Here is a 12,795-nt window from a genome sequence, read left to right on the forward strand (position 1 = left end):
GGTAGTTTTGAACTTCAGACCATCCGGTTAGCAGCCCAACTTGTAACCACTACACTACCAGAGCTCCTTGAATAGGCAATATAAGAAGGTAAATCGCCAATCTAATACTAGTTGTTTTTTCTCTCTCTGTACTTCTCCCTTTCGCAGTAATTTTTATTTATACATATATATTAAATTTCAAATATATATGATAAATTTCAAACTATGCATGCACACAATTTAAAAAGCATGTTGTTTTTTCTCCAGAAAATGAAAACACAGAAAAGTAAATAAAATAAATTTTAAATCAGCCTTAAGCATACTAACCTTTGAGTAGGTTACCATATAGGGCAAAAGGGACTTTGCAGATGTGATTCACTCTAAGGACCTGGAGACAGATAGATTCTCCTGGATTACCAATGTGGCCTCAGTGCACACATAAGGATGCTTTAAAATGAAAGCAAGATGCAAATGAGGAATTCTAAGTCAGAGAGAGGTTTGTAGGTGGTGTGCATCTGAATGTGAAGAGATCTCCCATCCTCTCATCACAAGTTTCAGCTAGCCTTTAGAGGCAAAAGCCAATTCTCCCTTCAAACCTTCAGAAGGGAAGTAGTCCTGTTGACATTTTGATTTTGGCCAAAGAAGACACATTCTGGGTGTCTGAATTCCAGAACTGTAAGAGAAAAGTGAACTTGCAACAGATACATTTTTGTTGCTTTAAGCCCCTAAATTTGTGGTACATTGTTATGATGCCGGAAAGATGGGAGCATGAAGAGAAAAACAGCTACTGTTGAATATCTTGTTACATAGTCCACTAGGTTTTGGTTTCATTTTATTACATTCAAAATTAGAAATAATTAATTTTGTCAATTATTCAGTGAAAAGCATCACTCACATGTCATTGCTATAAGCTGCTGTATATAACAGAACAAAGGAGTCCTCGTATGGTGCTGAAGTTCATGTGCTGGACTGCAAAGTAATTTGAACCTTAAGGTCAGTGGTTCAAGCTCACCAGTCACTCCTTAGAAACAGGATCATCATGGATTGGAACCAAATCAACGGAAGTCAAGAAAAACAGTATAACAGAACAAAAGTTTGCCTGATTCTGTCTGAGCCTCACAAATGTCAGCATTTTGTGGCTACTGGAATAATTCCTCACAACAGATCCCTCCTGAGGACATGTCCAAAGGAAACCAACGAGTCGGATAATGTTCAGTTGTGATTCTCAGGTCTTTACTGAATACATTTTGGAAGTAGATCACCTGGACCTTCTTCCTAGAGGCCTAGTTGGTATTTGAAGAATCATTCATATATATTTACGTAAATCATTTATACAACTATTTCCCTGATTTGACACTTAACCTGACTTTTCTTCGATTATGAGATATATAGCTATTTTAATTCTTATACATGACACATGTGTTGTTGTTAAGTGCCATGGCTCATGGCGACCCTATAAAGGGTTTCCAAGGAGCGGCTGGTAAGCTTGAACCATCAGCCTTGGGGTTCAAACTTGCCTTAGGATCCAGTGCATTATCCTACAGCGCTATACTCCACAAGATCGAATTGAACAACAAGGTTGGTGGTTCAAAATTCGCCAGCCTCTCCTTGGAAACAATATACAGGGTTGCTATAAGTCAGAACCAACTCCATGGCACCTAACAACAAGACGATACATGGTATTTAAAACCAATAATTTTTTGTTTTCCCTCAAAATTTATAACTAAATCTAAAATCCAGTAAATGTTTGATTAGAGTGAAATGTTATCAATGTATTGCTTGTGTTTCCATTTCCTTTTTCTCATGTAATCTTTCATACGAACTGAAATGCATTAATGTATTTAACATTATGCAAAAGATCTGTATGCTTTTCCACATTTCAACACGTTTCTTACTGAGTAACCCATCCTTTCTTTATTGACTTGTAAGTCACCTTTACAATCTACAAAAAATATATACATGAAAAGTTTTATTAAGAACTTCTATTCTGCTCCATTGATAGCTCCTTTCCTACTTTGTTGTTGTTGTTGTTGTTAAGTGCCATCGAGTCGGTTCTGACCCATAGCGACCCTGTACAGGGTTTCCGAGGGTGTAAATCTTTACGGGAGTAGAAAGCCTCATCTTTCTCCCGCGGAGCAGCTGGTAGTTTCGAACCGCTGACCTTAAGGTTTGCAGCCCGATTCGTAACCACTACGCTACCAGAGCTCCCTTTAGATAACACTATATTTTTGTAATTATTTGTCTTTATAATAGATATGATACCCATCAATGCACTCTTTAGTAAACTTTTTTGTTCTGACTTTTCTTTTCTATTCTTACCATTTTATGAATTCATATATATACATAAACATTGTGCAATAGCAATAAAACACCCAAAGGATTTTTTTTTTAGGAATAAAAATTGGTGTAACTCAATTTAGAGAATTGTTGTTTTAACAACATGACATCTTCCTATTCGTGAACTAAGATTATTTCTCCATTTATTTGTCTTCCTTTATATCCATCAGTAATGCTATATTGTCTTTTTTCCAGATAGGATTTGTACATTCCTTATTGAATTGATTCCTGGATATATTTTCCTTTTAGATTTATTATGAATGGTAAATGTTACCCTCCTTATTATGATGGTGATTATGGAACTATAGGAAATGTAATGATTCTGCATATTGACTTGTTAGCACTGAACTCTGTTATTAGTTCTGAAAGTCTTCAGCAGAGTATCATGGGTTCTCACCATTATTCCACGTCTTTATGAAAACATCTACAGCCCAGTATACTCCCCTTAGCCCCACAACCAAATATTCCTAAATTGCTTCTTCAGTGACACTAGGATCAATAGGTTTTCTTGGTTTGTGATATTTGTCAGACATCATTATTAGTATGGAATATAATTATAAGCGATAATAAGAAATGTTTGTTGTATGACTGAATGTTGTCTCAAGAGTGATCTGCAAGGTTACTTTGCCTGTTCTGGTCCTGCAAAATTAAATTAAAGCAAGTGTGCCTTTCTCAATGCTAGGATAAATATTGAGGTAAATGCTATCTTGTTTAATGTTGATTCACATCAACATGTTTTTGCCTGTTGATTCATTTGTCAGTACTATAATATGAAGTTCAATCAAGCTTAATGCTAATAGAAGTCACAGGAGCTAAAGGTAAATAATAATCTTGTGTCTAAATCTGGAGTCATAAATACATGAAATCTCTTGTCATACCAGCAATGCGGGTATTTCTTTTAATATGACAAACGATGGCAGTCTCCTCTAGCTGACTTGTATAATAGAGCAATATCAATAAGATGGAGTGTCCATGAAAGGTAGGTTTTTATTTGCTTTTGTTTTTTGCAAGCACAGAAATCTTATAATGTATTATTGATCGAATTGCTAGCTTTGCCTTTTAAAACAAGGTATTAAGTGAATATTTGTGATAACACACACCTAAACACACGAACACATGTGCCTATATTATTTCATCTATTACATATATGAGTCCAAGTTTCAGGTTCTCAGTACTAGACTGCAGTGTTAGTTTGAACCACAAGGTTAGTGGTTCAAGCTCACCAGTCACTCCTTGGAAACCCTATACAGGGTTGCTATGGGTCAGAAATGACTCAACAGCATTTAACTACAACAACAACATGTTAAGTCCTGGTGTGGCGCTATGGGTTAATGAACTGAACTACAAAGTCAGTTAGAATTGCAAGGTCGGTGGTTCAAGCTCACCAGCTGCTCCTCTGAAACCCTATACTGGGTTGCTATGGGCCGGAACCAACTCAATGTCACTTAACAACAACAACAAATATACATATTTTCATGTTTTTGGTGTTGGTGTTACACTGTCAAATAAAGCACTGGACTGCAAGGTCAGTTTGAACCACAAGGTTGGCAGTTCAAACCCACCAGCCATTCCTCAAAAAACTCTAAACAAGTCACTATGAGTTGAAACTGATTTGATGACACTTAATAAGGACAATATAGGTGTGTGTGTCTGTATGTATATTTCCTGCTCACTTTTTTCACTGCTTTGATGAAGCTCTATTATTCAAATATAGTCACTTATTCATGATCTTAATGTATTTATCCATCAACAGTAATGCTCTTTATTTACTCAAAGACATTATTGATTTCAGTGACATTTGGAAACAAAATCACATACTGCTCTTTCCTTGAGGGTTTGGCATCCCAAGCTTCCTAGCTTAAATCTAGATGCAGATTGGCACCATCATACCAGATGGAGAAGATGGGAAGAGTTGTATGTTACAGATTTCTGGGCTTCGTTACATTTCAAATGTTGTTAATGTGCCTTTTTATTGACACTGCATTATTTAACATGAAATTCCATGAATATAAATATCAGTTTACTAGTAAATATTCTTCCATTTTTATAATGCTGTAAGGATTCAGAATATTAATAGATCAGAAAAAGAGAATTCATTTTATTTCCAATATAATCTTTATGTATTGGAATCCCCATGTTGAGAAAAAACTTGAACTTCCAGTCACTGCAAATGACCACATTGCCATGGCATAAATATCTTTGAATGTTTGTAAAGGGAAAATTTGTTTTTCAAGTGTCAATGACTCTGTTCCTCCTAAAATACTGGCCTTACCCTATAAGTAGAATCAAGCAAAAGAACAAGAGATTTGGTCATAGCAGTAGCTGACCATTGCAGGCACCATTTCCATTTGAATTCCAACTCATAAACTCTGGTACCATTACTTTATGTTTACATATCAGGGACTGGATCGATTTGAGAGGTGAAACTACAACTCGTGAAACCCTGTGGTTCTTAAACGCCTACTTTTGGATTTAAATACTAATCCAAATCCCAAACATTTATTTTTATTTACTTTTTGGACTCCTCCATGGTCCCATATCAGTTGTCCTTACTTGGTTGTTCCCAGGAGCTGATGCCCATCATCTTGTAAAACCACACTTTATGGAGTGTTTTATTGTCATGTTCTGGAAGGTGCCTGAAAAAAAAAAAAAAAGTCTTTAATGATAAGTCTAATACTTATTCATTATGTTTCAAATGCATGTAACTATAGTATGATTCTGTGAACATTTTGCCTATAGCCAAATGTTTATTTTTATATTGAAATAATCGCTTTTTTTTGCCTTATATCTTTGTCTTTAGGATCTAGTGGCATATGTATTTACTTATCTCTAGTGGGTACATGCTGAGCTCTCTTAAATCTCCTGCTGGCCCTAAAAATCAGTGCATCCCTTTTGGATTATGGAGAGACTTAAATCTGGCTATTTGGTGGACAGGAAGAATGACAGAGGTGGCTCTATGTGATTATCTGTCATCTAGCGAGGCAGAAGATTCTTCATCGTAAGCCAAGGCAGAAGGGATGAGGCATCAGTAGATAGGAATGCTATAGACTTAGAAGGATCTTGGGAAATCTGTGGATTTAAGGTTGTGAGTGCTTCACTTGCACTGATCTATGTACCCCCTTCCCAAGTTTCAGGTTCTCAGTTCTTCCACCAGAACTCTGACTCTGGCAGAGCGCACCTTCTACAACAGAGAATTCCACCTTGACCTGAACCGCACTGATCTTATAACCAAGGGTGACACTTGATTCTTAGAATTTTGCAGAGCCCGACTATAGGAAAGAAAGATGTTGTATGCCACCAACAGGGACTTCTGGATTTCTCACAAAGCTTTTTTAACATTTTATGTTTGACCCTCACTTTCTCAGTATGCTTCAGTTCACTGATTGTCCCAAGAAACACCATCCAAATTCATAATCTTTATAGTCACTCTTTTCTTTCTACTTCTAAGACTACTAGGCCTTTGCACTTACCAGTGTGTTTTCTTCCCCTGATTTTCCATCTCAGTTTCCTCTCTGTTTCTACAATTGCTCCCACAGGACAGAAATTAACTGCGCTCCTCCACCAACCAGTAGTACTTACGGTCCTCACTGGCAGCTGACCAACCAGGAAGCCATCTTCAAATCTCATTTAGGCTCTGCTTTCTGTAACCATCTGACAATGTTAAGTCCTAGGAAATAGGATCTGAGGTGAACATTTATATGTATGAAGTTTATTGGCGAATGTTCTGAGTATCAGCACCTGTGAGATAAAAGGAAAGGTGGTTCTGTAGAGAGAAAAGTTGGACTATGATGTAGTTGCAAAATGAAGAAAAAAAAAAAAAAAAAAAAATGCATCATGTGGTTAGAACCGGTTTGGAGGCGGTGTGGAGTGCTTTGTGGCTCAGCGGCTCTGAAAGCAGTGCGTTCAGCGAGTCTGCTCAGGAGCCGCTCTAAAGAAAGCCCAAGAAGCTGACAGCTTCGATTGAAATGCATCGAGAGGGACTGCAGCCAGGAGTCATGAGCGACAGCAGCGAGCTGCAATCCCGTTCTGCTTCCAGAAGTGGAAGTGCTCATGGATCTGGGAAATCTGCAAGGTCTCCCTCCAAGGAAAATTCTGGCCATTCCAGATCAAAGTCCAGGTCCACATCTGCATCTGGGTCTAGATCCGGAAGAAGTTCTCAAAGACATTATACAAGATCACGTTCTCGGTCACGCACCCATAGACGATCCCGTAGCAGATTTTATAGTCTAGATTATCCCGGAAGGCATTGTCACACCCCTTCTCCGATGTCTACTCGCAGGCGTCATTTTGGGAATCGGGCAAATCCTGACCCCAACTATTGTCTTGGAGTATTTGGGTTGAGCATATACATCACAGAGCAAGGTCTAAGTGAAGCGTTCTCTAAGTATGGCCCCAACACTGATGTGTCCCTTGTATATGACCAGAAGTTTAGACGTTCAAGAAGCTTTGCCTTTGTATATTTTGAAAATGTAGATGATGCTAAGCAAGTTAAAAAGCGTGCCAATGGAATGGAGCTTCATGGTGTAGAATCAGAGTTGATTTCTCCATACAAAAAGACCACATACTCCAACACCCACAATTTATATGGGGAGACCTACCCTCAGAAACCTTGTACAAGGTCGCTATGAGTCGGAACCGACTCCACGGCACACAACCACCACCACCACCTATGGCAGCTCACGCCATGATTACTATGACAGAGGATATGATTGTGGATATGATGAGGGTGATTATGGCAGCAGATCAGACAGAGGAGGAGGTGAAGGAGGAGGATGGAAAGCTGTTCCAGATAAAGCAGCTGGTGAGCTTGAACTGCCGACATTGCAGTTCAAACGGCTTTGCAGTCTGGCGCATTAACCCACAGTGCCACACCAGCACTCCGTGAGATAAATGTAGCTATCCCAAATTGAAATTCTAGGTAGATCAGATCAGCCCTGGTTATTTGGAGTACATAATGTTTTAACCAACCTTTGAAACATTGTACGGTTTATGTTCCATTCCATATAGTGTATGTAATTTAACAAATCTCAAATATGCTAGCCTCTTCTTCTGCTTCAATTCCCATAAGGAGAATATCACTTATATAATGGATAGATGGATATTCTATGAGACATCCAAATAGCTCAGGTCTTCTTAGACTGCATGACCAAAGTGGTCCTGGGTCACAGCTTTAACTATGAGTCCTGGTGTGCATCTGTGGTATAGGCATTAGACTGATAATCAGAAGGTCAATGGTTCAAACCTACCAGCTGCTCCTAGGGAACCCTATACCGGGTTGCTATGAGTTGGAACCAACTTGACGGCACTTAACAACAACAACATTGTATATTTAATGGGTGTACAGTTGCTGATACTCATTTTCAGTGGAGATGGAAAAGATGCATTCACCACACTAACGTTGTTGTTGTTGTTGAAATAGCTGTGTCATATCATTCTGTTCTAGTGAAAATGCCACATTTGGCATTTTATTTTAAATCAAGATTATACTGAGAGACTCCTCGTGTGGCACTAGGATCAGTGTTTCAAACCACAAGATCAGTGTTTCAAACCACCAACTGCTATGATCCTGAACCAACTTAATGGCGCTTAACAACAATTGAGCAGGGCTTCAAACCCCTGCTGATAATTTGCATTTCCACCTCAGATATACTAAATCTGAATCTACATTTTCAAAAATACCCAGGTGATCCAATCATGTATATTGAATGGAGATTCAAACACCTGGGAATCTTGTTAAGATGTAGTTTTTGATTCAGTATATTGGAATAGAAAGGTAACTTCTCAGCAGGAGGTCAAATGGAAAGGAACTGATTTTGAGCCTTGCTGCTAAATTGAGTCCTGGTGTGGTACTGTAGGATAAAGCACTGGACCACAAGATCACTTTGAACCACAAGGTTGGCTGTTCAAACTCACCAGGAGCTCCTTGGAAACCCCACACAGGGTCGCCATGAGTTGGAACCAACTCGACAGCACTTAACAACAACAACAACAACAATGGAGAGATGGAGTACTGGTACGGTGCTATAGGATAAGCACTGGACCACAAGGGCAATTTGAACCACAAGGTGGTGGTTCAAACCCACTAGCTGCACCTTACAAACCCTGTACAGGGTCGCTATGAGTCAGAACCAACTTGATGCCACTTAACAGCAACAACAGCGATGAAGAGGTGGTCCACTGCTGCTGGTTCAGAGGACTCAGGGAGCTCTATATAGACCAGATTTCAGAAGAATCCACATAACTGTGCCAATACCATGAGTTAAGGACTCATATTTTCCCAAGCCGAGCTCTGAATAGGGCATAGTTGATATGACTTGGTTGATAATTTAACGTTCTTTGGACTATTACTTCTATTTTACCCCTTATGACTCATGGGACATATATTGCCCACCAACAATTTTCAGCCTCTTGGGAAGCTGCTCTCCCAGTTGTACTTTCAGGGACCTGTGTATCTGCATGAATGTCAAGAACAAGCCTCAGCCCCCCAGTGCTACCTCCAGAGTCCACTTGTGACATATAATCATATCAAAACCCATATGGCCTCAAAATTTTGTTTTCCTTGATTTCAGCACATGTTCCATTACTAAAGACACATGATATGAACAACAAAATCAAGGCTGACTATCAACTGGTCATGAGAGGGGTAAGCTCTGAGCTTTTGCTGCATATTGCCCTGATCTCTCAATCTCTAATCTCCGGGACTTCAAGCAATTCATTCCAGTTCAACCCCTTGCTGAGAAATTATATTTCTACGCTAGATATAATTAATCAAATTTGACATTTTAATAAGATCTCCAAGTGATTCTTATAGATTTAAAAAAATAACCACTGACATCAAGTTGATTCCGACACAGAGCAACCCTGTTTTCAAAGTTGTAAATCTTTACAGGAACAGAAAACCCCATCTTTCTCCTGCAGGGGTAATGACAGCTGTTGTTAAGTGCCATCGAATCAGTTCTGACTCATAGCTACCCTATATAGAGTTTCTGAGGAGTGGCTGGTAAGCTTCAACAGCAGACCTTGCCCCTCAAACCCACCTGGCAATCCAGTACATTGATCCACAGCTCAGAGTAACGAGTGGATTTAAATATCCAGCCTTGCATATAGCAGTCTAGTGCTTATCCTACAGTACCACCAAGGCTGCTAGAGATCCCCAGGTGATTTTTATTCAGTATATCAGAGATGGAAAAGTAGATTTTTAGCAGAAAGTCAAACCAGAATGTACTGATTCAAAACCTTTCTAATTTCCGATATTCCCTTAGTTTTCAATAAGCAGTTAATTTCTTGCAATTGTTTGTGACCCCTGTCCTGAGAGTCAATTGAGATGAGCAATGACAGTCAACAAATTCAATTATATTTAGAGTTAATTTCCTCAATATTTTAAAAAGAACAAATATGAGAGTAAATGAAAAATTATTGCTACAGAATCACAGAAACCTTTATTAGGTAAAAGTATCAAAATGTGAAGCTATTGTTTCTCAACATATCTTCCATCTAGTTATATACAATTTTGAAGGTGATAATTTCACCTTGCTAAGGAGCTCTGGTAGCGTAGTGGTTACAAATCGGGCTGCGAACCGGAAGGTCAGCAGTTCGAAACTACCAGCTGCTCCGCGGGAGAAAGATGAGGCGATCTGCTCCCGTAAAGATTTACAGCCTCGGAAACCCTATTCAGGGTCGCTATGGGTCGAAACCGACTCGACGGCACTTAACAACAACAACAACAGCTCTTCCTGGAAGAATTTTGTGCTCTTAGATTTAGACCACATCAAAATGGCAGTTTTGGCATCCTTAGGACGCAAGTAATTTTCCTTTGACATGTTGAGTTTGGGGAACAAAAGGAAACCCAAAGGGACAAGATCAAGGTCATAAGGTTTCATGGGGGTAAGATTTCCTAATGAAATTCTCATAGAGCAGCCTTGCTACCCTCGAAGATTGAGCAGGTATTGCTCAGTGTCCACATTGTAGAGGTGGAAAACAATTCCTTGGTTCAACTTTCATGGCTTTCTCTCATCAATTCAGTGTTCTTAAAACTTCTTCATAATAACCTGGTATAATTGTCCTGTGTTCTTTGAGAAAATCTATCAAGATTAGCTATTAAAAATCTCAACAACAACAACAACAACAACAAAAAAAAAAGTGTAATTTCTTGGCTGACCTCTGCCTTAAATTTAGGTAGCCCAGTAGATTGGAAGCCATTGATTTGATTGGATTGTGCTCTATTTATTTTGTTGGTTAATCCAAGACTCAGCCTCAGTTACAATTCTTTCCATAAAATAGTCTTCATTAGCTTAGACCTTGTTTCAAAGGCTGATGAAAATATCAGCTCTTTGAGCTAGCTGTTCTTCCCACACTGTCAACTCCCATCAAGTCAAAAGCTTGCTGAGACTCACATGTTGGCTTAACATTAGAAATGCTTGATCCTATGACATGCCAACTTCATTAGCTATCACATCAATGGTTAGACTATGATTTCTTTCCACAAGTGTCTAGATTTCAGCCACAGTTTCTTCACTGGTTGAGATGGAAAGTTTTCCATCCCTTGGCTTATCTCTGAGGTCTTCACAAACGTCTTCAAAATTACTGATCCTTCTAAAAACTTTTGTTTTATATAGAGAACTATTTTTGTAAACTTGTTGAAAAGCTTCAGTGACTTGGGGGATGTCCACTTATTTTAGTTTTGTTAAAATTGTAATATTAGCTCTGATCTCAAAATAATTTTATTTTGTTTGTTTTTCAGGCACCACAGCACAACTAAGATGAGTGTATTACTGATAGAGCTTGTCTGCAGTCATCCACTGATTGCAGAGACATGCTCAAAGGCATTTTATTTGCAATAATCTTGTGCATGTATTAACTGGAACCCTAATAGCAATACTTTATGACTTATCATCATTCTTTGCACCAGCTAACACATTCCTTTCCAAAGGTGTGTCATTTTATTTTACTGCCCATAGAGTTTTAATAACTGTATATAATTTCAGAACCCATTTGTGCTCTACCTATTACCAGCGGTAAGGCTCTTATTACCACATGGGTGGCAAATGATGCAGCTCCAAATCTTGCCTTAATCACTTGCTTAGCCAGACCATTCTATGGTGTCAACTGTCACATGTTTTGGTCCCCAAGGAGCAGACTGTCTTTTGAATTTTGCAAGTAGGATGACCAGTAAATAGTGCTATTTGAAGTAGCACCTGTGGACACAAGAGAAAGAAACACAGGAAGCAAAGGAAGTCATGATTCAATGCAACTGCCATAATATTCTCCAATGACCTCACGGACGCCTCAGAATTGTCCTAAGATGAGCCAAGAAATGAGGCATTTATATGCATGTATGAGTGACATCATCACCCTAGGTGAGTGACTAAGATGATGCCAGGAGGATCTGATGACAAAAGGATGACAACAGCACTAGTAGCACCCGGAACGAGATTCACAGAAAGGGCTTCTGGGAAAAGTATCAGTGTCTACCATAGTATGGATTCTTAACCTTCCAGGCTCATTTTGTTCTTTGGCAAAATGAGGGTAAGTAAATTGACCAGCAGATAACTGTTAGGAAAATTAAGATTCAGCCTGTAGAGCCTGCGCACTTAACCTCTGAGCAATATATCATCTCCTACATGTGTGATTTCTTCTTCAAATCATCTTTAAATGTTCTACCTACTTCGAGTTATTTATTGCTTTTACGTTTTAATAATTAGCCGTTCCTTGGAGATAATAATTGTTCTTTCACGAATATTTGTAGTGTTAATGGGTTTTTTAAAATGAAATTCTGGCTCCATTAATTTAGAGTAATTGATGGGATTATATGAAATAACCTTGGCAAATATTTACTTATTTATCAAACTTACTATCTTCAAACAGGCAGTATGATGTGGTTATTTATATTAGTATGATTTTTAATGATTAACTGAGAACTTGTGGCATAAACTAGTCATTTCTTCCTTCAACAAATATTGTGTTGGATATCCTCCATCATCTCTGCATTATCTACATGGGCCATGAAAACCATCAGTTTTGTATTTTTATTTATAATTATTGTACTTCCAATCTTGCATTGATTGAAAAAGGAGTTTTGAGTGTTTACTATGACATGTCTTTAGTGCTTACTCTTTGTCAGTCTGTGCCCATCACTGATGAGCCAAAAATGAAGAGGAGAAATTCCTATACTTGATGCTAATAATGGCTGGTACTCTGGTGCAAGCAACATGAAGAAATCGCTGAGGATAATGGAGGTCGTTGATGGTAATGGATTGTGATTAGTCCTAGGGGTTCCTAACATTCTTTCAAGAAAATAATAACAATGACACATTTGTGCTTCCTAAATTCAAAAATTCAGAGGGCAGATGTGTCAACGTAGCCTCTTATTTGTTTGCCTCTTTGAGGGAAAAAAACTTTCTGAAGACTCTCAAACATTAAAATACTTGATAATTTCTCTATAATCTTATATTTTTTACATATAATTTATACACACACACA

General features: G+C 38.4%; 2 pseudogenes; both read left to right on the forward strand.

Moving 5' to 3' along the window:
* The first annotated feature begins 6,281 nt into the window (after positions 1-6,281).
* Positions 6,282-11,074, forward strand: LOC102826375 (annotated as a pseudogene).
* Positions 11,075-11,835: 761 nt separating this feature from the next.
* LOC102826753 overlaps positions 11,836-12,795 on the forward strand; it is a 63,505-nt pseudogene continuing 62,545 nt past the window's right edge.

Source organism: Chrysochloris asiatica, unplaced genomic scaffold (genome assembly GCF_000296735.1).
Source record: "Chrysochloris asiatica unplaced genomic scaffold, ChrAsi1.0 scaffold00055, whole genome shotgun sequence".
Taxonomy (NCBI): domain Eukaryota; kingdom Metazoa; phylum Chordata; class Mammalia; order Afrosoricida; family Chrysochloridae; genus Chrysochloris; species Chrysochloris asiatica.